At 39.8% G+C, this 24,716-nt stretch overlaps 1 long non-coding RNA gene across 7 annotated transcripts in view; it reads left to right on the plus strand.

The window, feature by feature from the left end:
- Window positions 1-12,052: 12,052 nt before the first annotated feature.
- LOC123646122 overlaps window positions 12,053-24,716 on the plus strand; it is a 42,839-nt gene continuing 30,175 nt past the window's right edge. For 4 of the 7 annotated variants that reach the window (XR_006737800.1, XR_006737798.1, XR_006737801.1 and 1 more), the window contains exons 1-2: window positions 17,663-18,408; window positions 18,926-19,056. This is a non-coding gene — a long non-coding RNA (uncharacterized LOC123646122). Of the gene's footprint in view, window positions 12,307-12,489; window positions 12,640-16,101; window positions 17,569-17,662; window positions 18,409-18,925; window positions 19,057-24,716 lie in introns of those variants that run through there. The other 3 variants (XR_006737803.1, XR_006737802.1, XR_006737804.1) reach the window with 3 other exon arrangements.

The following is a 24,716-nucleotide window of genomic DNA, read 5'->3' on the forward strand; positions in this document are numbered from 1 at the left end:
TTGCCAAAAAAAATAATAATAATTACAGGTGTTATGAGGTTTATCCAGGCCTGAGGTCTCCAAACTCTGAGTCATAAATCGATGTGTATTGGCCAAATAGTGTTTCCTCAGTGAGAATCTCCTCACGCACTTCCTGCCACCCTCAGACTGGCTCAGTGGTCCTTATTTAGGCTCTCACAACCCTGACTCTCCAGTCCTTGTCACTTTTATACTAGCATTTATATGGTTATTAATTAATGTTACTTAAGGTCTCCCTGCGCTGCTAGAGCTTACCAGGGACCACCATGTTGGTCTTTCCCCTAATTCTAGTGCCAGAAACATGGTTGGGGCTTGGTTGATGTATTTAAAACAAGTGAATGAAGTAGAAATGTGGGAGCATTGTTTATATGGGGCAGAGAAGGAGGTGCATGTATGGGAGGAAGGGGGGCTTTGGCGTGTTGGGGGGCAGGATTGGGGGTCCAATACTGACAGATCTTAGGGTAGCCATGGCTCTGAGTGTGAGGTGGAGGACCATGACCCAGGGCATGGGTTACCTGTCAAATCCTTGCATCAATCTTTAATCTGAGTAGTTTCTTTTGAGATAATTTTCAGAGTCAAGAGGTTTGCCATCTGTACCATGATTTCTAATTGAGTTCTGTTTCCTATTCTATTGATTCTGAATTGAGGGTCATTTGCTGAGGCTTTGATAGACCTGCAGTGGTTTCTTTTTGCCTTTGGAGAAAAGTCCTAACTCTTCCATCCAAGACCCTCAGTATCTGATGTCATGTCCTACGAGTGCCAATGCAGACAGTCTTCTACAGCCAGTGTCATCTGCTCTTTGGAGATCGTTACGGTGGCTTTTCTCCCCTCTGTGTCTGTGCCCAAACTATTATTAATAATACTTCCACTTTACATACTTCCCCTCACTGCTTTGTTAAACCCGAATGACCCCTCGAGGCCCAGTTAAGTACCCGTCTTACACAAAGCCTTCCAGCCTGGCACGTGCTATGTCCTGTCAAGTCAGTGCTATACACCCTTCTTGCCTTTTTTGGGTATTTAAGTCTCACCGTGCTCAAAGGATTACCAACTGCTTTTCCCCTAATTCCTCCATCGTTTTTTCCCCTTAAAGCCAGATGTAGTGCTGCATGTTCTTCAGTAGGTGGCAACCTTCACAAACAGAATTCAGGCAATTTGGTTCCCTTGCTTGTCAATAGCAGAGTGTCCCTAATGAGGGGTGCAGATACCCAGAGCAGCTACCCCAGTTGATCTTGTTCGCTAATTAGAAACATTTGCTTCCTTGGAGTCACAGAAGTGTTCCCACTATGATCCTGCTTTGTGAGGGGAAGCGATCCGAGTTGTTATTTAAGTGATTCCATTTCTCAGCCCTCAAATGTGTGGAAGATCAGAAGATATCAAAACAATGCTCCTTTTTGTTATTTTTTCCCCCCAAAGAGTAGGGGGAAGTTATGATTCTTTTTTAAATTTTAGTATGGGATTTTTCTTTTTACAAGATGATAATAATGTTAAAATTTTGTATGGGGTATTTTTATCATTAAAAATAATAGGAAGAGGAGAATGTTTTTAAAAATACAAGGCTAGACTGCTAATTGAAAACAAAGACGTTGCAAAACTGGGCATATTATTGGGAATTCGTTCCCTCTTTAACAAGAATATTTGAGAGTTGGCTGTTTCATGAAACGGAGAGTTTGGTACATAAGACTGGTACATGGATATTTTCTGGAATAATGACACAGGCATTGTACTTAGCATTGCTCTTTCTCTGCATTCATATCTTGACTATTTGTTGTCACTAAGACATCTTGCTTGGAAAATGACTCCCTTTTCTTGTTGTGTCTCTCTAGAACTTTGGTCACCAGGGTAGATTTTACTTCCTATCCTTGGATCATCCAAGCCCTAATGTTGCCTTTCCATCTAACAGTCTTCACTTATGTGTACGAAATAAGTATAGTACAAGGAATTGAGACTGAATTTTAGCAGACAAATTGAAATGCCTACTTTTAAATATATCGTGTTCTTCAAAGAAATCGCCATGGAAGACAATATATTTCTTTTAATGATAGTTCGGTGACTCAAAAATTTTAAAATTCCTCTTTTGGTCTTATTTCAGAGCCTGTGGCACTGAGAGAAAGTCAGTACTGGGGCCATTCCATGAATGCCTACTTCTGTGTATGTCTTTTGCATTCTTGCAATGTTCAGGTGATATTTATCATATGAACTTTGTATCACCCTATGAACTAATATCTCCTTCTCTAGCTTCTTACAATAGTTTTCTAGCATTCTTTCATTTGCACCTTTGATATGAAAGAATTTATTTCCTAGAGTGTTGGTGTCTGACCTAAAAATGAATAATTCTAGTGGTCTCTATATCACTAGTGTACAGAGTAGTGGTTCTTCAATTTCTCTTGGACGTACCCATCTCCAAGGTCAGACATCTTCAGAACTAGAAGCATATTTTCTAATTTACATAAAAATATGTTTTTCATTCTTGTAGTCTCTTCCCCATTCTTATTATAATTTTGCCATCATTAATTACAACCTGTCACATTTTGTTAGAGTGTTTATTAGAGAGAGTTTTGACTAAAATATCATTTATCATACAGTTTTTAGGTTACATTCAATCTTTTCACAATATCCCATGTCCTGAGACTATTTTAGTTATTTTAGTTATTTTAGTAACTTCCAATACCACTTCAATTACATTTTATTCATACCTGCTTAGGGCATATTCTGCTTAGGGCAGATCAATTTAGTTAAATCTTCTGTTTAAACATCAAGTTTGTAGGGAATGACATAGTTGCATAGAAATATATCCTTTGCAAGTGCCATTATTTATTAATCAATAATCAGTTAACAGGTTTATTCATTCATACAACCACCATTGGTTGAGCATATACTCAATGCAGTCATTTGTTTACTGCAAACAGCAGGAAACAGGACACACGATCTGAAGCAGTCTCAGTGGAGCTTACAGAACTGTATGTTCTTACTTTGTAAGGTCATTGAAAGTAAAATGCTGCTCAGGGACCTGCTATGTGACAGTTACTAAGGGAAATGGTATTTCACTTAACCCTCACAATGATTTTTCAGGTTGGGCATAACTAAAGTAATTTCTATCCTCAAAAATCTTAAGTAGTGCTCTAAAGGCAAAGGCGAGGGGTTTGGGATTTGAACTTAGAGGCCACCCTAACCCTAACGTGGACACAGCTGTCTTATCGTTAAAGTTTCATTGCATCTACCAGATTTGGTTTCCTTTCATTGATAATCCTTCCACGGGTTCTTTAACTTAGACTTTATGGTAATAAACATAGAAGCTGAGAGTAGTAGCAACAGCCAATCCTCATGTAGCACTTACTCTGTACCAGGTACTATTCTAAGCACGGCATATTTATTCACTCATTTAATCTTCACAAAACCCTATGAAGGAGATATCATTACAATTTTCATTTTATAGAGGAGGGAAGAAAGCACAGAAAGGTCAAGTAAGTGGCTGAGCTGGGATTTAACCCCGGCTAGACCAAGTGTCAGGGCTTGTGGCTTGAACCAGAGTCCCATGCTGCCACTAAAGAGCTGAGCCCACACCATGTAACTAACCGTGTAATAGCCAGTTCATTTCACAATAACTAACCAGACATGGCTAAGCTGTTCATGTGCATGTGTAGACACACACGTGCATCCCCAGGAAGTAGCTACATGTGAGGTGCAGGCTTCATGAAGTTGCTTTGGTATTATTCACCAATGCCTCTGCATAGGCTACTGGCCAGAAGTGATTGAAATGGCATTTCATGGCTACAGCAATGTTGGAATTGCCTGGGACTCTTCTTTATAGTGAACTGGCTCTGCTAACACCTATTTTAAAATGCTCTTTCTGTCCAATAGTGGAAGTAAAAGTTTTAGAAATCTCTTGATTTTTAGGTTTGAAAATATTTACCTTGAATACTTCTTGGATGTCTCCCATTTTATTTTATTTAGAAATACCTCCATCTGTGTCTAATAGTTTACTGCCTGTTTTCTTTCTAGCTAGGGTTTCCCGGCTAGTTGGTATGAGCTCACAGGCTGGGTTTGCCATTGAATCATTTAATCCCTACTACCTTGGGTTACACAAGCAACTCTTTGAACATAATTAGAGTTTGTTTTTTTTTTTTTAAAGTACCTATGCATTATTTTGAAACAAAGCATTTTTGTTTGTTTTGGTCAAAGGTTATTTGTAGCCTGTTAGATGGTGACCCTCAGCCTGGTGGCGCTATAAACAATGAAAATATAGTTATAAGGATATACTTATATATCAATAAACTATGCAGCCTTAACATTGAGAAGTCTCCAATATAACAGGTTCTTTTTAAATTAGAGCAATTTTCTAATAAGGTTGTTTCTGTAGTCAGTTTTGGCATTGTTATAGTTTGTTGTTCCAAGTCTGTGGACTATTCTGTGCCTTTTGCTTACCTCACATAATGCCATTTACATTTCATTGTTCTAGTTAAGATGAAAGTGGATGTTCAATTAAAAAGTTATGCAACCAGGAGATTTTTAGGGCAGTGAAGTACTCTGTATGATCCTCTGTGGGTGGACATATGTCATTATACATTTATCCAAACTCATGGGATATACAACACCAAGAGTGAATCCTAACGCTAACTATGGACTTTGGGCGACAATGATGTGTCAGTATAGGTTCATCAATTGTAACAAATGCACCGCTGTGGTGCAGGATGTCGACAGTGGGGGAGTCTGTGCATGTGTAGGGACAGAGGGTTATATGGAAAATCGCTGTACCTTCTGCTCAATTTTCCTGTGAACCTAAAATTGCTCTAAAAAACAATAGTCTTAAAAAAATAGTTGTGTAACAACCAAAATAAGAAGGAAGGAAGAGCGGAACAGTAAACAGTGAGTAAAAAAAACCAGAAGACAATGGTTACAAAAATTCCTCTCAAGAATACATAGCTTTCTGTCAGAGGGCCTCTTTCCTTGAACTTGCCCTTGGTTCTGGCAAGTGTGGATTTATAATTATGACACACCAGAAGGGCTCTTGACCTCAGGGCTTGCTGAGGGTAATGAGGATAGTTGCTGAGAACGACTGAACCTACATGTTTATGAAAGAACCATAAACACATTTGTACATGCTAAACTTCATGTGCAAAACCTAAAAACAACAAAGCAATGTATGCCTTCATTAATTTCCAATTCCTTTCTCACAAAGGGATTGATAAAATCTCTGAGCCAGGTGTTGCTAGAAAGTGGGCTCTTTCTTACCACTGTGTGGGCCCTGCGCTGGGCTAGGCTACTGAGGGATGACACTCCCTTGTGTCATAGCCCTTTTTATGATTTGTGGGCAATTCTCTTCCTCTATATCCATACTTGCCGTTATGTGGATCTTTCATAATTCATTTTATGTGCATTATGGATTCTTTCTACATGAAGGCTCATATTCTTTAGTTTTGGAAAAATTATTTAATTTTATTTCTTCACTAATTTCCTTTCTCTTCTTTTTCTCTGTCCTCTCTATTTGGAACATCTATTAATCAGATCATAGGCCTAGTTTTGGATTAAAATTTGGAGTCAATCCTAATTTATTTTATCTCCTATGCTACTATCCTCAGCTTTTTCATTCTACTCTTCCTACCTTTATGTTGAACTTTTAAAAAATTTCAGCCAAGATATTTTCAACTTCAAAGACTTCTTTACATTGATTTTTGATTTTTTAATACTACATTATATTATTCTTGTTTCATGGATGTCAAAGTAGATACACTTTTAATGCTTAGAATGTTAAGGATAGTTTTATATTGATGTTATCTTCCATTTTCTGCATTCATTTAATTATTTGTTCAGCAAATGGTTGTTGAATACGTATTGTGTCTGGGATTTTTTGCTAAGAGATACAGTAGTGCATAAAACAAAGTTCCTTTTCTCATGGAATGTATATCTAGAATGTTCTGGGCCTGAGCTATTTACCAAGAATAAGAATGATGTGGGGATGTGGGGGCAAGAGATTGGAGTTCGCTTTAGGACATCGTATGAGTTTCCTATTGCTGCTATAACACATTACCACAAAATTAATGGCTTGAAACAACACAACTTTATTCTCTTACAATTCTGAAAGTCAGAAGTACAAAATCAGTTTTACTGGCCAAAATCAAGGGAGCAGGGCCATGCTCCACCTAGAAGCTCTAAGGGAAAATCTGTTTCTTTGTCTTTTCCTGCTTTTAGAAACGCATTCCATGCATTCTTTGGTTTGCGTCCCTTTGCTCCATCTTCAACATCAGCATCTTACTTTAGACAACTTTGGTCACTGTGCCATTGCCTCCTTCTCCTACAGCCAAATATCCCTTTCCCCTCCTGTTACAGGAATGCTTGAGATTACAGTTAGGGCCAACTTGGATAATCCAGGATAATATACCCTTTTTAAGATCCTTAACTTAACCACATCTGCAAAGTTCCTTTTGCCACATAAGGCAACATGTATTGGTGCCAGGGATTAAGACCTGGATATCTCTGTAGGTCATTATTCAGCATACTATAGATGTTTTGAGCTTGAGATATTTCTTAGACATCCAAGTGGAATATCAAGTGGCAGCTGGTATGTGAGTCTGGAGTTCAGAAGAGTTCTGAGATAAAGATACAGTTTTGGGAATCATTAGTTTAAATATGATATTTCAAGGCAGAGGCTGCATGGAATCACCTAGCAATGAGTGTAGAGAAAGAATGGAGGATTACTAAGCACAGGAAAATTCCAAGAAGAGATTGGAAAGATGACAAGAAACCAGTAAAGCAGAATAACAGGCAGTGAGGTAGGAGGAGAACTAAGAAAGAGAGACCAGTGTCTCTAAGCATATCAAGAAAAAGGAAGTGAGAAACTGTATAAAATTGATAATTGGGTTAGGAAATTTGAAGTCATTAGTGATTCTAACAAGCACGGTTTTGGTGCAACTTAGAGTGGGCTCCTAAGAACAAGAGGAGAAGAGATAGAGCTGGAAATTATAGACAATTTTTTCCGAGAACATAGCTGTACAGGAGCAGAGAAATGGGGCAGTGGTTGGAAGGAGAGGTGCTATCAAGAGATTTTAAAAAATCAAGTATTATATATTAAGGTATAATTTCCATACAACAAAATATATCTATTGTAAATGTACAGTTTGATGAGTTTTGGCAAATGTTCACACCTGAGTAGTCATTACACTCCAAAATTAGAACATTTCTATCACCCTCCTAGTTCCTTCATACTCCTTTGCAATCAATCTCTCCTCACCCCTTACCAGTGTCAGGCAGGCAACCACCAATTTTCTTTGTCATTTTGGATTAGTTTTGCCTGTTATAGAATTTCATGTAAATGGAATCATACGCCATAAAGTCTTTTATATCTGATTTCTTTGTTCAGCATAATGTTTTTGAGGTTCATCCATATTGTTGTGTCTATCCTTATTTCTTTTTAGTGTTGAGTAGTAGTCTACAGTATGGATATACCACCTTGTTTATCTATTATCTATTAATGGACATTTCAAAAAGAAGAAATTTAAAAATTTAAAAATTGCCTAATTGCAATTTAAAAATTGCCTTAAATATATTACCTATTTCTTTTTTTTAATGTGTCAAAGAGAAAAATTATAATACATTGAGTTTTAAAGATTTAACTGGATTTTATTCATGATTTATGAACCGGACAGCCTCTGGTCTAGGAAAAGACAGAAGCTCCTCTGAGGGTGGGAGAACAGTCAGTTTTTATAGGGGAGCTTGAGCAGGAACAAGGAAACAGCATAGTCTAAAAAGCGGATTGATTGACATCAGGTTACTTCAGGTTACTTTCCTTTTATGAATTAAATCAGCGGAGGCTTCCTTATCATGCTGGCTCAGGTTGACTGGGCCCCTTTTGATTGGTTGTGGTGAATCTCCTGTTTTTTCTGAAAACTGGCCTGTTTATAAGTTCAGTTTGATTGCAAGACACTGAGCATGAGTGACTCCATTCTGGTCTGGTCTAATCTTGTGGAGGTCCAGTGTAGGAACTTTGTCCAAAACAATGCTCTCCCATAAATTTTATTTAATATAAAGTTGGTATTTTTTATGTTTTTATAAGAAAAATCCTTGCTTATTCCAAAGTAGTAGAAAATTTTTTCAATGTTTTCTTCCAGAAGTTTTACGGTTTTAGGATTTATGTGTTAATTTTATGCATAGTGTGAGGTTAGTTTTTTCCATATGACTATCCTGTTCCAGCACAATTTACTGATAAGATTATAATTTCCTTAGAGAATTACCTTGTCATGTTTGTCAAAAATCAACTGATCATATATGTACAGTTCTATTTGCATTTCATTGACTACCCTTATACCAATATAACCGTGGCTTATCAAAAGTCTTGAAGTCAGGGAGTGGAAGGCTACCGGTTTGGTTAGATGTTTGCAGATCCTTATCCATCCTCTTATTAAAAAAATAATCATTCAAAAGCAAATTGGAAGCTGGTAGGGAAGTTTCGGGGCTTTGGTTTGTGATCTGATTTTTTCATTGAGAGATCCTGATATCATTGTCTCTAAAGTTTTTTCTCCCTCTCATGTTGTTCACTTTCTTTAGATAAGAATACTGTAATGTATTTCCTAGAGAGCATATACTTTCCAGCAGCAAGGTAAGGAGATGTAGTTCCAGTATTTACTATTGAAGGCTTTTCTTAATCCTGCTATTCTGAGCTCCATGCTTAGACCAAACTTGTGCTAGGTAGTTTTGAGTCTCTCTGGCCCATATTTTTCCAAGGACCAAAAATTCCAGTCTCCTAAGCAATGGAGAGAAAGCCAGTGGCCTGGCTGCAAGGAGTTGAAGGAAGGGAAAAGGCCCATAGTGTTTGATCACTCTCTACTATGTACACAGTTCTTCCTTCCTAGTCTCATCCTGCCTTCTGGTTCCTGGTACTTCTATCCTGAGCCTTCCAATTGCACTGCAGGTGATTTGGCTGTATTCATCACTATTTTTCCCTGTGCTCAGATGCTGATTACTAGAGATGTTATTATTCCCTTGTCTGCTTCCCATCTTTGAAAATTTGTTGACGTCATTCCTTGGCAATTTCTCTCCTTTTTTTCTTTGTCCTTGTGGGTTTTGCATTTTTAATTCCTTTAATTTATTTTAGTTGCGTTTCAGAAAGCAATGGATAATTGTACATTTTCATTCCACCCTGTTATGCCAGATGTACTCTTTCATAGCACTTTAAATAATATTTCAAAAATGCTATTCCTAAAGAGGTTTGCTGTCCAGAGTGTGCTTTGTAAAATGCCTGCCACTGATTACCTGTGTCAAAAGAGAAAATTACAACAAACTTAGTTATAGATCTAATTGGCTTTTGTTCATGATTCATAAATTGGGACAGCTTCCATTCTGCAAAACAGAATGGGAACTCCCACTGGGCAATGGCAGAACAGTGGGTTTTTGAAGGTGGGAACAAGGAAACAGAACAATAGGAAAAAAGCTGATCTCTTAACATTAGGTTACTTTTTTGGTAAGGGTTAAAGCAGAGGGGACTTCCTTGTTACACTGACTCAGGTAGACTGCAAACTCCTGTTTTCAGAAAAACTGGTCTGTTTTGGGATCTATTTGTTACCTTAAAGTTTCAGTTTGATGATGTGGCATTTAGCACGAGTGACTCCATTTTGTTTTGATCTGGTCTGTTGGGGCCTAATGCAGGAGCTCAGCTGAAAACAATGGCCTCCCATAATTGTTGTTTAACACCTGTTGTCTGATAATAGCTTCTTTTTCTACTTTCTCAGTGCCATAGTTCTGCTCTGTAACCTGTACATTCTGGACTGAGTACCTTCAGTTCAGAAGGATTTTTCCTACTCATGTAGTCTACATATGCATATACAGAGCTTTAAACAATGTGTGTAACTTTCATGTCTTTGGGAGCCCTTGTTCCTCTGATGTCTAGATAGAGTTCACTTGAGTGCCTGGAAACCACAGCCTATAGAAATCTCTGCAAGATTTCTGCAAATTCACAGAAAATTCATTTTGTTGGTTTTCTCTGACAACTTTATTCATGTTTTTCTTCAGTCTATGCTGCTATAGGCTGGATGTAAGATGAAGACCTCTTCAAATTTTAAAAAATACTACACTCACACAAAACATCTGTAAGCAGAGTTAAATTTAGTTTAGGGAACTCAGTTGAATAGACTTTAGTTTACTTGAGTAGAATTTGAATTAGGTTGAGTTTGAGCTGATTCAAGTATTGAATTGAGAAGGGTTTTAACTGAGCAGAGAAGAATTTGATTGAGTAGAGATTGATTTGGGTAGAGAGTAAGTTACATAGAGGTTGATTTGAGCAGAATTTGAGCTGGGTAGAGGTTGAGCTGAGAAGAGGCTGAGTTGTGTAGAGATTGAATTTTATAAAGACTGAGTTTTGCAGAGAATGATAGAAGATTTGGGTGGCACATGGAGTAGGGGTCCCCTTTTACATGGTGGAATAAACAAACTAAAATCTGTATTAAGTTCTCTAAACCCCTTTGAGCCCCTCCATTTGGGGTGCTCTCTTGGCTCTCTCCAGGTGGTAAAGGGAGAAAGGGCTTCTTCACAGGTCTTCTGCTTGTCCTCTTTTCGCATCTTTCTCTCCTCCCCTCCCCCACTCATTCTAAACAACAAAGTATTCCTTTCCTTATTCCCCACAGAGCAGTTTCAAGCTTTTTTCTGACATGCAGATGCTTGCTGTCTGTACTCACACCCCAAGTTCTCTTCAAAGTGTTTTGCATAGATTATTCCATCCCTAAGAAGGTAAAACTGCTAAAATAATACACCTTTTCCTACCTCATTATCTTAAATTGGACTAATGATAAATTACAAAATGTTCCTCTCTCTCTCTATCCCCGCCCCCATCTTTTTGGAGTACATTGACAGAATGCTAGAAGTATGTTAGTGGATGTTGACATGAAGAACAAAAAGGAACACTCGGTGTTTGCTCACTGGAAATGTAGGTCGACCCATGCATTGATGGAGTCCTCTGTGGTGCCAACAAATGAATTGGTCAAAGTGGCAAGGGTAATTTATTTAAATGGAAACATGTCAAATTGACTATGATGAAAAGATGCTGCTATACTGTCTTGTCATGACACCACCCACCTAAATCTTTACATACATATTTATGAGATTATGAAATCCCATTTGGTAAGCATACAATTACAGAAATGACAGTCCCCACATTCGATCTAAAATTTCAAGGCAAATTAAGATAAAGGGCACTGAGTATTTACTAGATGCTTGGTACTGTGCTGGGTATAAAAGATGCATGAATCACAATCCTTTCCTTCAAGGAAGTTGCAAATCTTATTAGATATAAATAGAAACAATATTTAGATTATACAAAAGAGTGTATTTAAGGACTAAACTGTAGGGTAAAGCCTGTGTTGTAGGATTTTTTAAAAATTATTTTTTAATTTTTTGTAGAGACAGGGTCTTGCTATGTTGCCCAGGCTGGTGTCGAACTTCTAGCTTCAAGTGATCCTCCCACTTTGGCCTCCTAAAGGCTGCGATTACAGGCATGAGCTTCCATGGCTAGCCATTTGGAGAAGGGACGGATGATATGGTTTGGTTAGACTTAAAGCCTGTGAGAGGGAACTGGAACTTCAGCTATGCCTGAGCAAGAGGGGTTGGATGTACTGGGTGAGGAGAAGGGTTTCCACAAAACCAGAGTTGTGAGAATGGCTTGGATGAGAGTGAGGAATAGAGATGACATGAGACTCATGGTAGAGAAGTAGTTCTTGGGGTATTTGGGTCAGCTAGGTAATGTGGGGACCAATTAGATTCTAGGCTGAAGAGACTGGACTTTGTCCTACAGACAGAGGGGAGCCTCCCAGGTATGACTGTCCACAAACAACAAAGAACAATGAAATTCTTTAACTTTGAAAACAGTTCACAAGGTTTCAGAGCTCCTGATTTTATTCTGCAATGCTATGGTTCTTTCTCAGCAGAAAGAGGGGAGACAATTTTTACTTTCTCAGTGAGAATGATGTGAAGGGAAACAATTTTTTAAGTACTTCAGATTAATTTGCTTTGTATAATGTGAATTAAAACAAAAATTGCTGTTGGCTCTGGAACATTTCTGCCTGCCTGTGTCGAACTGCCAGTCTGCCTGGAAATGAAATCCATTTAAAAACTATTTTCTCTTCAAGAGGAGCAGGCGTGTGAAGCATGTTACATGAGGTTGATGTCCCAGAGAAGGTGCTGGTGCCGTCAAAGTCCATCATCAATGATTCCATCAGAGTGCGGAGATCTCTCCTGCTCACTGTTGCGACAGAAGGGTTGAGCCTGGTTCAGAAACACCTGGTAGATGAGAGAGCACAGGCCCTCAGGGTACAGGCGTGTTTGTGTTCGGTGTCTCCCCCATCTCTTTCCATTCTTATTTCCAGCCCCCCTCTCATTCTTCAAAACTGCTATTTCTCTTTGCTGTAAAACCCATCCCTGGTCCAATATTAGAGACATCTCTCCCTCCTAGCTCCCCATCCATCCTCTTTTTCTTGCCTTCTTCTCTTTCAGGCTTAACTATGAGGAGTTTTCCTGGGCTGGATATAGATCCTGATTAAGAAGGCGGGTAAAGTAATGCAGCCCCCTGCCCAAAATCACAACCACAACAACGACAACCAAACTACTTCCATTGACTGATTCACTGGAGGACTAAGAAAGGAGGTAAAAATTAGATTATATCCTGATTGGGTATTTGATGATATTAAGAATTATTTTTAATTACAATATTCTTAGGTGTAATAATGGTATTGTATATATGCTGAAAAAAGTTTTAAAGATATATATATTTTTTTCTCTCAAGTATTTATGGATGAAATGATTTAATGTCTGGAATTTGCTGGGGGAAGAGAAGGAGGTGTGGAATGGCACGGGCTGATGGATGTTGTAGCCGGGTCGTGGGCACTATGTGCAGACTGATAGTATTCTTTTCTGTATATTTGAACATTTCTATAACAATTTTTTTTAAAGGATTGAAGTGTGGCTACAATTGAGTTGTAGTCTTTTTAGACAGGTCTGGCACACCAGGGAGGCTGGAGACGGTCAGAGGAACCAGGTTGCAGGGAGAAATGGCCCATTTTGACCTACAGAGCTCTCAGTGCTCTTACTTTTGGGAGACCCCCCCCCCCATATCCTTCTAACAAACGAAAATGCACTCATACCATGGTAAATGTTTTTAATCTGGAAATAGTATTTGAGTTGATGTAATGTTATATCTGGTAAACATTTTAATTGGACATTTATTCATTTCCATTTTGCATGATTTTAAAAAAAAATTTCAGAACAAATAAATATTTTTTGTGTGAGTGTTAGGTTTCAACCTTTTCACGTGCTATTAACTGAATAGCTGAAAGACCGTGGGCACTGTGTCTAGAGCACCTAGTGGATAGAACAACACTTTTGGAGGGCCCTAGAGAGAGTTTCCTATGGAAGGAAGGCGGAGACTGCCACCCCAATTCAGACTCAGCAGGAGGGCTTGAGGGTTCTGGCACTCCTACCCATCCCAACTCTGCTTCTCTGGACCCCTGTGGGCACCCAGGAAGAAAGGGGAGAAATGGCTACTGTGTGTGTTACCTGGAAAGCCCATTTCACCGAGCTGGTGCTTTAGCCTGCCCCACCCTCAGCCCCAATCCACTTCCTAGAGCTGCTCTGTGGAGAGGAAGCCTGCCTTTCCCTTCTCACTTCTCACGAGATGGCCTGACTGTGGTCACGAAGCCAGAATCAAGCGCCTGTGCCTGGGTAAGTCTGCAGGGCCCTGGGCCTGGGCAGAGGGGCTGCTCCCAGGGAGAGGCATCACGGGGGAAGGAGTGGGCTGCAAGTTACCAAGGACAAAGAAAAGTGGTCGTCAGCACCAACTTGTGAGCTCACGTGAGACACACTCTGGAGGAGCTCAGAAATATAATTCAGGGGAATTTTGCAAGGGATTGCATTCCGGCAACAGTAGTAAGAATAGGCTTGTTGCTCTCACTCTGAGGTATTAATGTTGGTAAAAGTGTCAGGGTGGCAGTCTGCCCTCGGTTCTTGTGTGCTCTTGGCCAAAGAATGACCAGACACACCTAAGTGTCAAGTCCAGACTGTTATCTTGGAAAAATCACCAGCAGGGCCAATATGACAGAGCAACCCCAGGCAGGAAGCAGTTTCACACCAGCAGCTCTTCATCACAGAACAAAATGGGTCTGTCTCCACCAGTGGAGAGAGACAGGCAGACTGACTGACTCACTCACTCGCTCACCCACCCACTCTCTCTCCTCTTGTTAGCCCAGTCTGGAGGCGGGCTCTCGGGAGGGTGGGATATTATCAAATGATCGACAGGTGTCCTCAAAATTCCATCTGCGTATAAGAGCTCCCTCTCCGAAAGCCCACCTGGGTGGTGACCCACAATGCAGAGTCAAGCTAATGGCATAATAATTACCCTTAGGTTACCGTAGGTGGCTTTCTAGATCCTATCATGCCTGGGCTGGGGAATTCCCAGATTGATAAAACATTCCCTCCTTCCCCAGGTGTAGCAGTTGTTGGGGATAGGATTAAGGGCGGGACAACACCAAAATGGAGTGTTCACTTCCCAGGTGGAGCGATTGCTAGAGACAGCACTGAAGCAGGGAATCCTTGTCCTGAGAAAAGCCAGAGATCCTAACTATTTACCTAAAAAAAACCTCATGTGTATCCACACATTGATGAGGTTGAGGCACATTTAGGTTTTCCCAGCAGCCTGCTTTCCTTCCTTCTTTCCTTCTAGCACTCAGGAACCATTCATTCATCAAGCACGCTTCCATGCAGATGTTAGATTCATAGATGAAGGCTTGTTGTGGCTTATTTTTAAGTTATTCCTGAATTTCCGGGAGGACTGTGTGAACGAGACTGTGCGTTGAAAGCACTGAGAGGGAGCACTGCCTAGGGAGGGGAGCTGTGGCCACGGGAATCTTCACAGAGTTTTGAGTTGGGTCTTAAAGGAAAGATAGGAGTTTAGCAAGTTCGTGTGTGGTACACTGTGCCCTGGAACACAGCTTCAACTGAACAGCAACCACAGTAACAAGCATTTGTGGAAACTTTAGTGGGTGCTTGGCATTTTCCTAATCATTTCACAGGCATTCTTATTTAATTCATCAGAATCCACAGAATAGAAGGTGCTTCCCAAGTTAATGTTGGGTGGAACTATATTTTGGCATCTGCCCTAATTTTACTTTTTGGACCCTTTGTATGGCTTAACTGAGGTATTACTTTTTCTGTCACCTGCCTATACGATGGCATTTGAGACCTCTTTGCACTGAGATACTTGTGCGTCTGTGTTTTATCAATTACCATCTAGCCCCCTCTTTTGGCAATTAACCACACTCTTTCTTGGCACATCTCTTGAATAATGGAATTTTTCAAGTATGTGTCTTTTCCCTCCAGTAAGACTATAGGCTCCTTTCTTCTTCTTTTTCTTCTTTGTTTTATTTTGTTTTGTTTTTTAGGACTTCTTACCATTTTGTCACATTTTATCTAAAAACTGTAGAGCAAAAGAATGTGATTTTTTGAGGCACAGAACAAAAACTTCACGTCTTCCCCGGCAGCCATGTGGTGTACATCAAATGCCCAGTTTACAAACTCTAATATAGAACATATTTGAAAAGACTCCCAGCTAATCCACACTGAGAATATCTATGCACTTTTGGGGGGATTTTGGCAGGGGCGTTCCTTTTCCGGAACAGGTGGTGAAGCTAAATTTGTTTGGTGTGCTTGACATACTTGGAGCCTTATATTAAAATACCGCAGTGGCTGTAATAAACAGTTCTTCCCTTCTTTGTTTACAGGGAATTGGGACTTTCTCTGGGGTCCTGGGTTTCTGTTTCAGCCACCGGGCAGTCTGGAAACCATTCCTGGCCTACTTTCTTCCACAGTGACAAAAAATTGGGGCTGATTTGGCTGAAGCCTTGTTGCTTGGCTGTGCGATGTGGCCCCTAGTTCCAGTCATTCGGGTCAGAATGGATTTTAGTAATTTCTTCAGATCCACAGAAACAAAATAAATGGGTACCATTTCTTCAGAATACTTATATTTATATGAAAGTTCTTTCTGACAGTATGTTAGTGTCACAAGATGGCAGGGAGACGGTGGTAAGGGCGTGGACAAGGGTGTAGATATAAAAACATATAAAGAGTGCCTACTTGCTGCATTTGAAAATCTTTTAGGTCTAAAAGCAGATGACTCTGGGTTTTGTTTGTTTGTTCCAGCTAAATCAAATGAATGTTCCCAGAGGAGCTTTGTGACAGAAAGTGAGGCTTTCTTGCTGAGAGGCAATGTTGCTTGCTTAGGCTCTTGAAGTGGGCTAGTGGGTAGGACCAGACATGATTTTTCCATGGTGTAGGTTTTGGAGTCACGACTTTCCAGATTCAGGCTCCAGGGTGCTACTGGGAGTTAGGCTTTAGAAATGCCTTTTGTGAGTGGGGTGAGAGGTGACCATAGCCAAACAGCCTCAGTGCTGCCACATCGGACTTCAGCTGGGAAGTGTCACTGATATGGTGCTGTCACCGTGGATTGTTTATAATTGTTGCTTCCCACAGAAAACCTGAAGCCGGCCCTTATCTGCAACTGTCAGAATTGTGCTTGTATAGCCCAGTGTGAGGCATGATCCTCTGTTCTTCTAGATGTTTATTCACGCTTTTATTCATGGTTGGGAGACCTGAGCATGGCATAGGCAGGCTTGTTTCAGGCCTCGATGAATGGAAATTAATTTACATTTAGCACCATCTCTGGGTGTCAGCTTGACTTCCCTTTGGTATACTTTCTCCTTTTGGTTTTTGCACGCAGTACTGTATCGTCAGTAAGAGACTGGGCTTTAGATTCACACAGATTTATGTTCAAATAACAGGATCTATTATTTATTGGTGATGTGACCTGGAAAATGAATTGGTTACATATAGATTGTAGCAAAGGCCAAAGTAAAGTGGCTCTGATAGGATAGAAGTTTATATTTCTCTCATATAACAGAGTACAGTGTTACGGATGACCGGACTTACAGTGTTCCATACTTACAAACAGGCTCCCAAGGCTCTGCGTAAGGATAATTTATAGTTGAATAATTAAATCAGTAATTCGAGAACTAGTTTCTTCTGTGCATGTAAACGAAGCCACATGGTGTACGCGGTTCATTGGCGCAGCATCTTTATGCTGGTGGCTAGTCCCATAGATAGACAGAGAAGCAGCTGATAGAAACACAAGAACACGAAGAATCAGAAGATCCAGAGCCAAGAAAGTTGATGACAAAAGAATGAGCTGAAGCCTTTCGTTTCATGGAAGCAGGATTTGCTAAGCTTGAGGAGCAAGATCCTAACATTGAACGGTTTACAAAGGTTTACTGTGCAGTTAGTGAGAACATCAGCTGCTACAAGGCCATTTATGATGAATAAAAGAAAAAGACTGTGCAAACAACCCTAGATATCTTTCTCAAGAAACTGACTTCGGTGGTGAGCTCCCTCCTCCAGCAACAGAATCAAATCCTGACTCACCAGCACCCGCTCCATCCTCTCCAGCGCCATCTCCATCGTGATCTTCTGATTAATGTTAGCTACCTTCAAATGCCCCTTCCAGTAAGCAAGATACTGATGCAACATTAGGTGAGTGTTAACATTTAATATTCTTTTTTGAAATTTCTCCCATTTCTTATCCAAACTTTTTGTATCAGTTTGCTTTTATGTTCTGTTTGAATTAAAAAGAAAGAATACAATGGTTTCTGTAATTTACTATTATAGTACAGGGGTATTGTTATTATTGCGATATTACACTGTATTATTAGTACCGCATGAGCCATTATAGTATTGTTATTGTTAATATTTTTATTACAGTATATGCAGTGTTCATTAGGGATCCAAATTACATACAAATCTGACCTTAAGACATTCTCGGGATCATATGTTGTCCATAACCTGAGGACCGCCTGTATATACTTTAGAGTTTATGTGTCAGCTTCATAGTATCTAGTTTCTTGTCCTCCCACCTTCAACCTACAGTTTCTGTTTCATGGTCCAGGGTGGTTGCTCCAGCTTCTTTTGCCAAATCTGCATCCCAGCCAGCAGGAAGGGAAGAAGAGAAGTGGAGGGCACATCCCCTTAGGGGGGGCAACTCGGAAGTCAGCATGTCACTTTCACTTGCAGCCCAGGACTTAACTGTATGGCTGTTATGGACTGAATGTTTGTGTGCTTCCAAATTCATATATTGAAGCCCTAACCCCCAATGTGATGGTGTTAGGAGGTGGGCCTTTGAGAAGTAATTGGATTTCCATGAGGTGATGAGAGTGGGGCCCTCAGGATGGGATTAGTGCCCTTCTGAAAAGAGACCAGAGAGTTTGCTCTTTCTCTCTTTCTTCCACATGAGGACACAGCATGCTGGGAAGAGAGCCTTTACCAGGAAATGAATTGGCTGACACCTTGATCTTGGACTTACCAGTCTCCAGAACTGTGAGAAATAAAATTCCTGTTGTTAAAACCACCCACTCTATAGTATTTTGTTATATCCGCCCAAGCTGACTAAGACAATGGCCGTACAAAGGAGCTGGGAAATGTTGTCTTTAGCCAGGTGGCTGTGTGCCCAGCTAAAACTCAGGAGGTTTATTACTAAAATAAGAAGAGGATAATGGATGTTAGGAGACAACTGTCTTCTTCCACAGATGAATTACTTATATCTTCTGTGTCTCATTTCCTTCATCTGGAAAGTAAGATTGATCTCATAGAATTATGAGACTTAAATGAGATAATGCTTATAAGACTTTTAATATGGAGCATGCGACATAACTCTTCATTTAACAGTGAGAAAAGAAAACATGTGGGCTTACTTGGATCCTTGTCTTTTGTTAGGGTAGTTTTTTATTAAACAATTGTTTTTAGCTTATATATTTATTTTAAAGCATTACTCTAAGGAGGTGATTCGCTGTATCACAATGGTAAAGTGATCATTTCACCTTTTGCGTCAATCCAGAGCTTTATCTGCCGGCACGAAGAGCTGGACTTGAAGTGTTTGTGAAGGATGTTGGAGACCTTGCAGGCTGTGAGTCTTTGCCCTTCAGGAATTGCCTCATTAGTGGCCTTCATTGGAAACGCCATGATTTGGTACTCTAGTTTCTGGAAATGAGTAGAGTTGTTGATTGCTTTTGAATCTGGGAGTCAGAAAATGGTTGCTTGAGCTTCTGAGAAGGTTGCAGCTTCTGCAACCCTGTGAAGAGTATTGTAGCCTTCAGCAACCTGTGATGGAAACTGACATTTGGAATCTGATAAAGCTGGAGTCGTACTTCGGAGTTGCTCTGATGTCTAGAGCAAATCTGGGGACTTGACATGAAGTCTAGACTTCTTTCCTAAGGGTTTTCATACATTGAGGTTGATTATAATATTGCCATTCATTTTCATTTTGCAAGTTTTGCATCTAACAAAGATTTATTCTGATTGGACTTCCTTGAGGCAACAGCCAGTCTGCAACACTAGCACAGGTTTGCCCACTGTTGCCTGGAGCTGTGGTCTAAGAAAACAAGGGCACACTAGCAAGACCTCATGGGGTCCAGGCAGCCTCTATAGACTTGCCTGTGTGAGGAGGGGCAGGCGAGGGGCAGGGAAGGTCTCCCCAACCTCTAATAGGTATGGAAGCTGCCGGCCTCCGAGTCTGCTACCAAACTGGAGGCCAATTATGATCTTGCTCAAATGAATTGTTTTCCAAACCATCTATTATGAAACAATTTGGTGAGTGGTGATGAACATTCTTTAAAAATGGAAATAGAATAGAAAACACTAGAGTACCTCACAAGTTATAAGAGAAGTATAAAATATGTATTTTAATTATATGTCTCTGTGTATGTATGTGTGTGCTAGGTCACAATGTGCATGTTGTTCTTATTCTGCGTCAGGGTCAAAAACAGTTTGAAAGCTGTTGATCTAGTTTAAGGCATGGCAGTGTTGTCACTGTGGAGCTGGTTTTCCGTGGTTGGTTGTTATTTTTTCCCTGATTCTGACAAGACTATGCTGACTAGGAGATAGAGGCATTTCTGGGTTTTGAATCTGTATCTCCCTCTTTCACATGATGGGCTGAAATCATCCTGAAGGCGAGATAGCACAATCAGTTCCATTCCATGAGTAGTTGTTGAACATGAACTGTGTATAGGACATGTGCTAGGTGGTGTGGGAGGTACATAGGGCCTTTGCTACCTCCCAGAGGCTCGTAAACTAGTGGTGGTGGCAACAGATAAAGGAATACACAATTAATTCAACCACAAGCCTAACCATAATAGAGATTACATAATAATTACCTTTGACTCAATCATCCTGAATTAATTTTCAAATTTTAACCTAGAAGTAGACAGTTAAAATAATCATATTGTCAAGATACCAATTATTTTGTATGAGATATGCTTTCCAGTTTAAAACTTATACAATTTGGTGCTGGCAGAGGTTTGGTAAGACGAGTATTCATGCATTGCTGATAAAAATGTAAGTTGATATAATCTTCTTGGAAGACAATTGGTTGGCATTAATTGGCTTAAAAATACAGTCTTTGCAGTAATTCCATTTCTAGAAATCTATCCTTAAAAAAGCAAAGATTTGGACAAAGATTAATGCACAAAGATGTTTACTGCAGCTTTATTTTTTAGAGTAAAAAATTTAAAACAACTAATTTGTAGAACTCTATATAATAGGATATTACACATTGCTGAAAGTCACATTTTCAAAAACTATATAACACTGGAAAATGTTGACATGTAAGACTTAATGAAGAAAGCAGGGTCAACTTTTCAATAGACAGCATGATCCGATTCAAAACAACCCAACCTATTTGTGCATAGGAATAAACTAGAAGGAAACTGATCAATGTAAATGTTTAATCTTTGAATTATCAGATTTGGGTGATTTTTGTTATTCTTCTCAAAAGTTTAATGTTGTTTCTAAATTTTCTACAATATGTAATTTTCTGTTTTATAAACAGAAATAACAAATACTATTTTATCAAACCTATAAAAATTATGTTAAGGCTAGCATGCCAAATTCAATACATTCTTTTTAGTAGAGACTTTCAAGGATTATAACTATGTCCTTTTGGATTTACTGGGTAGATCTAATATTTACCTCTTTCCTTCACTTTGCCAGTGGGGGAGATGTTTGCTATGGCAACAGGAATGATTGGAACAGTCACTTGTTTCCTTTTCTAAATTTAACTTAAGAATTAGAGTGTGAGATGTTTTCCAAGTAGTTGACCCCATCTGTAAACCCATTTACATTTCTTGAAGTACATTGAATTTAACTTGCTAAATCAGGGCTAATCTGAAGAACTTCACACTCTGTCATGGAATAAAAATGAACACTTTAACTTAACTACGGATGATGTATTTAATTAGTTCATCCATGTTATCCTTAGTTACCCTCTATACAGGGCAGCTTTGATTTTTTTTTTTTTTTTTTTTTGAGTCTGGATCTTGCTATGTTGCCCAGGCTAGATTCAAACTCCTGGGCTCAAGTGATCCTCCCGTCTCAGTCTACCAAGTAGCTGGGACTACAGATATATGCCACCACACCCAGCTACCCAGAGCAACTTTGACCCAAGAGAGACTAAATTGCTTTTGAAAGAAGAATCTGTGTGTGTGTGTGCGCGCATGTGTGTTTTAATAAACTCTCTAAAGACAGGAAATAACTGCAAATGTTTATTAAGTGCTTCTTTAGTGTCAGGCCCTAACAGTTTAATGTAATTTACTTGTATTATCTCATTTAATTCTCACAATAATCCCATTATGTAGTTCCTATTATTATCTGTGTTTTATATACACACACGGTACCTGAAAGCTTAGGTAACCTGTCCAGTTATATCAATGGTAAGTGCCAGATGTGAGCTCAGGCCAGGGGAGACCAGAGACCAAATTCCTTAACTCTGTGCTATTCAGCTTTCCTGTGTTCCCTTTGATGCCCATGGAGACCCACAGTGGCATGTGTGTATAGGCTAGGTAATCATTTTTAAGAATTCCAATGTCAGAAGAGACTTCCTATCATGAGACTATTGCTATAATGACTAAATTATTCTGAATTGATTAGGAATGCCAGATGCCTGCAGGTTCATTCTATTAAAATTTGCTTTGCATATTTCTTCCTTACCCTCAGTGAAACTCATGTTTTAATCGCCTTGCAATTCCAGGGGAAGAAAAAAAAAAGGCAAAAATCATTTTATTGCCAGTAAAAATCTTCTAGGTTTAGTCAAAGCAAGTTATCATTTCTGGTGCTCCTTGGCTCATTAGTTCTTCCAGATGGTGCATGTAAACATGGCAAGAGCTGCACATTGTGTGGAGGCCGAAATGTAAATCAAGGAATAAGTATTCATTATAATTTGTGTGACAAATGGAAAGGCTATAAAGCGAAACAGCGCATTGCTCGATCAATTTCATCCCATTACTCTTGGGATCCTCCAGAGACTATTTTCAGAAACGGACTCCCCAATTTTCTCAAGGTTAATTGTCATGACAATGTTTAGAGGAGTCCTCAGTCTCGCTTGGATATGCCTGAGGCATCGTAGCTGCATTCTTTCTGCTCTTGGTCGTCTCTGGCCTGACCCCAGTTCTTTGAAAAGTGTCAAGAGGGGAAAGGAGAATGTTGCTTTAAAGGGTTGAGGCTATTTGAGAAGGAATAGGAGGAGGCTGGTCACGAGTGATCCCACACCCTCTATATTGGAAGTGACAGTCCCCTGCTCAAGTTCCCCCCTTCCCTAGGACCCGGGTGCTCATTCTGCTGTCCTGCTGGCAGTATTGCCAGCTGGTGGCTCTCACCTGAGGTCCTGAAGAGCTCTACCTGGCCCTAGGGCACACACCCTCTGAGCAGCTGCATATGGTGGGTGACTGGCTGATGGTGGAGAATGAGATCCATGCTCCCCACCCCAGCCTCCAGCCCCTCCCCAACTCAAGACAGCTGTGAATGGCCTCCTCGGCTCCAGAGCTCCTCATAGGATCGGCTGAAGCCTTTGTTGCAACTGAATTGCCGTTCTACTTTCTGCCCAGTTGTTAGTGATAATTTAGCCCTCAACATAAGAAGCAATAACATGAGATGGTAGAAAGGCACCAGGCCTGAATCAGGAGACCCAGAATCTAACACACAGTTTGTCACTGTTAAGCCCTGAGATTGTGGACAAATAATTTGTCTCCTCTGTTTTTTATTTTTCTTATCTATTAAGTGTAAAGTGTGGCCTATAGCAGCAGTTTTCACCTGTGCATCTCCCCTAGTAGATATCCTTTGACTCCTTGAAAATAATGTCTATGCATTTTTCTGGTAAGGGGGGGCATAACTTTCATCAGGTTCTTGAAGGTCTCCACAGAATTTTTTTGATTGTGAAAAACACATAATATATTATTTACCATATTGATCATTTTTTAAATGTGCAGTTCAGTAGTGTTAAATATACTCATATTGCCATGAAGCAGATCTCCAGAACTTTTTCATCTTGCAAATCTAAAACTCTATACCCATTAACCCACAACAGCTATCTTTTTCCTTCTCCTCCCAGCCCCTGGTAACCACCATCCTACTTTCTGTCTCTATAAATTTGACAACTCTAAGTACCCCATATAAGTAGAATCATATAGTATTTTTCTTTTTGTTATCGGCTTATTTCATGTAGCATAACGTCCTTGAGGTTCCTTGTAGCATGGGACAGAATTTCCTTCCTTTCTAAGGCTGAATAATATTCCATCGTAGGTACCTAGCGCATTTTGTTTATTCATTCATCAGCTGATGGACACCTGGGTTGCTTCCACTTCTTGGCTCTTATGAATAGTGCTGCTATGGACATGGGTGTGAAAATATCTCCTTGAGACCCTACTTTCATTGCTTTTGGATATATACCCAAACGTAGGATTGCTGGCTCATAAGGTAGTTCTATTTTAAAATTTTTGAGGAAAGAAAGAAAGAATTCAGATCTTTAAATAAAAGGAAACAGCTCATCTTCCTAAATGTTTAAGTTACAACATAAATTACAGGTAACTCCCACCATAAACACAGCTGCACTATCTCCTCTCATGACATTAAAGACAAACACTCTTCCATCAGGATCTCAGGGAAAGCAACAGAAGTTTGCCTTTGCAGGGAGCAAATTAAAACAGTCCTATTGGCATCCCCAAAACACAGTGCGTTTGAAGATGTGAGCAAACAAACCCCTCCCTCCCATCCACTCTCTCTGGCTTTGAGATAAGTAGGAACATTTTCTTTAAACAGCTTCTAGATGAAAGGCAAGGCTTTCCAGCTGGAATGGGAGCCTGTGTGTCAATGACAAACACATGCACCGAATGTCAACAACACAACAGCATGAAACATTACAGGAAGTGCCTCAAATGACTCTGTTCAGTGGAGGCCTGGGCCCCATACATGGAGAGACCAGGCTGAGAATGTACAAGGAGGCAATGGAAAAAGCAACTCATTCTTGAATAACTCAGATAATCTCAGCGCCACTGAGATGGTTTCAAAACACCTAAGGATAATTAAAATAAAGATGAAGAGAAAATATTTTGCATTCATTTTTTAATAGAACTATATCTTTGACATCTCTAAATGGAATAGCCAGAAACAGAGGGAGGGAGGGGGAATAGAGGGAATATTTTATTTTTCAAATAAATATTTTGGCTAGAATAAAAAAATTAACTTGCTCAAGATCACATGACTGGCAAGTAGCACAGCCTAGATTTGAACCCATGGCGTGTGGGCCCAGAGCATACAAGTCAGAACAGCGTATCTCCAGAGCCAAACTAACTGGTTTTAAG

This window comes from Lemur catta, chromosome 10 (genome assembly GCF_020740605.2).
Source record: "Lemur catta isolate mLemCat1 chromosome 10, mLemCat1.pri, whole genome shotgun sequence".
NCBI classification, from domain to species: domain Eukaryota; kingdom Metazoa; phylum Chordata; class Mammalia; order Primates; family Lemuridae; genus Lemur; species Lemur catta.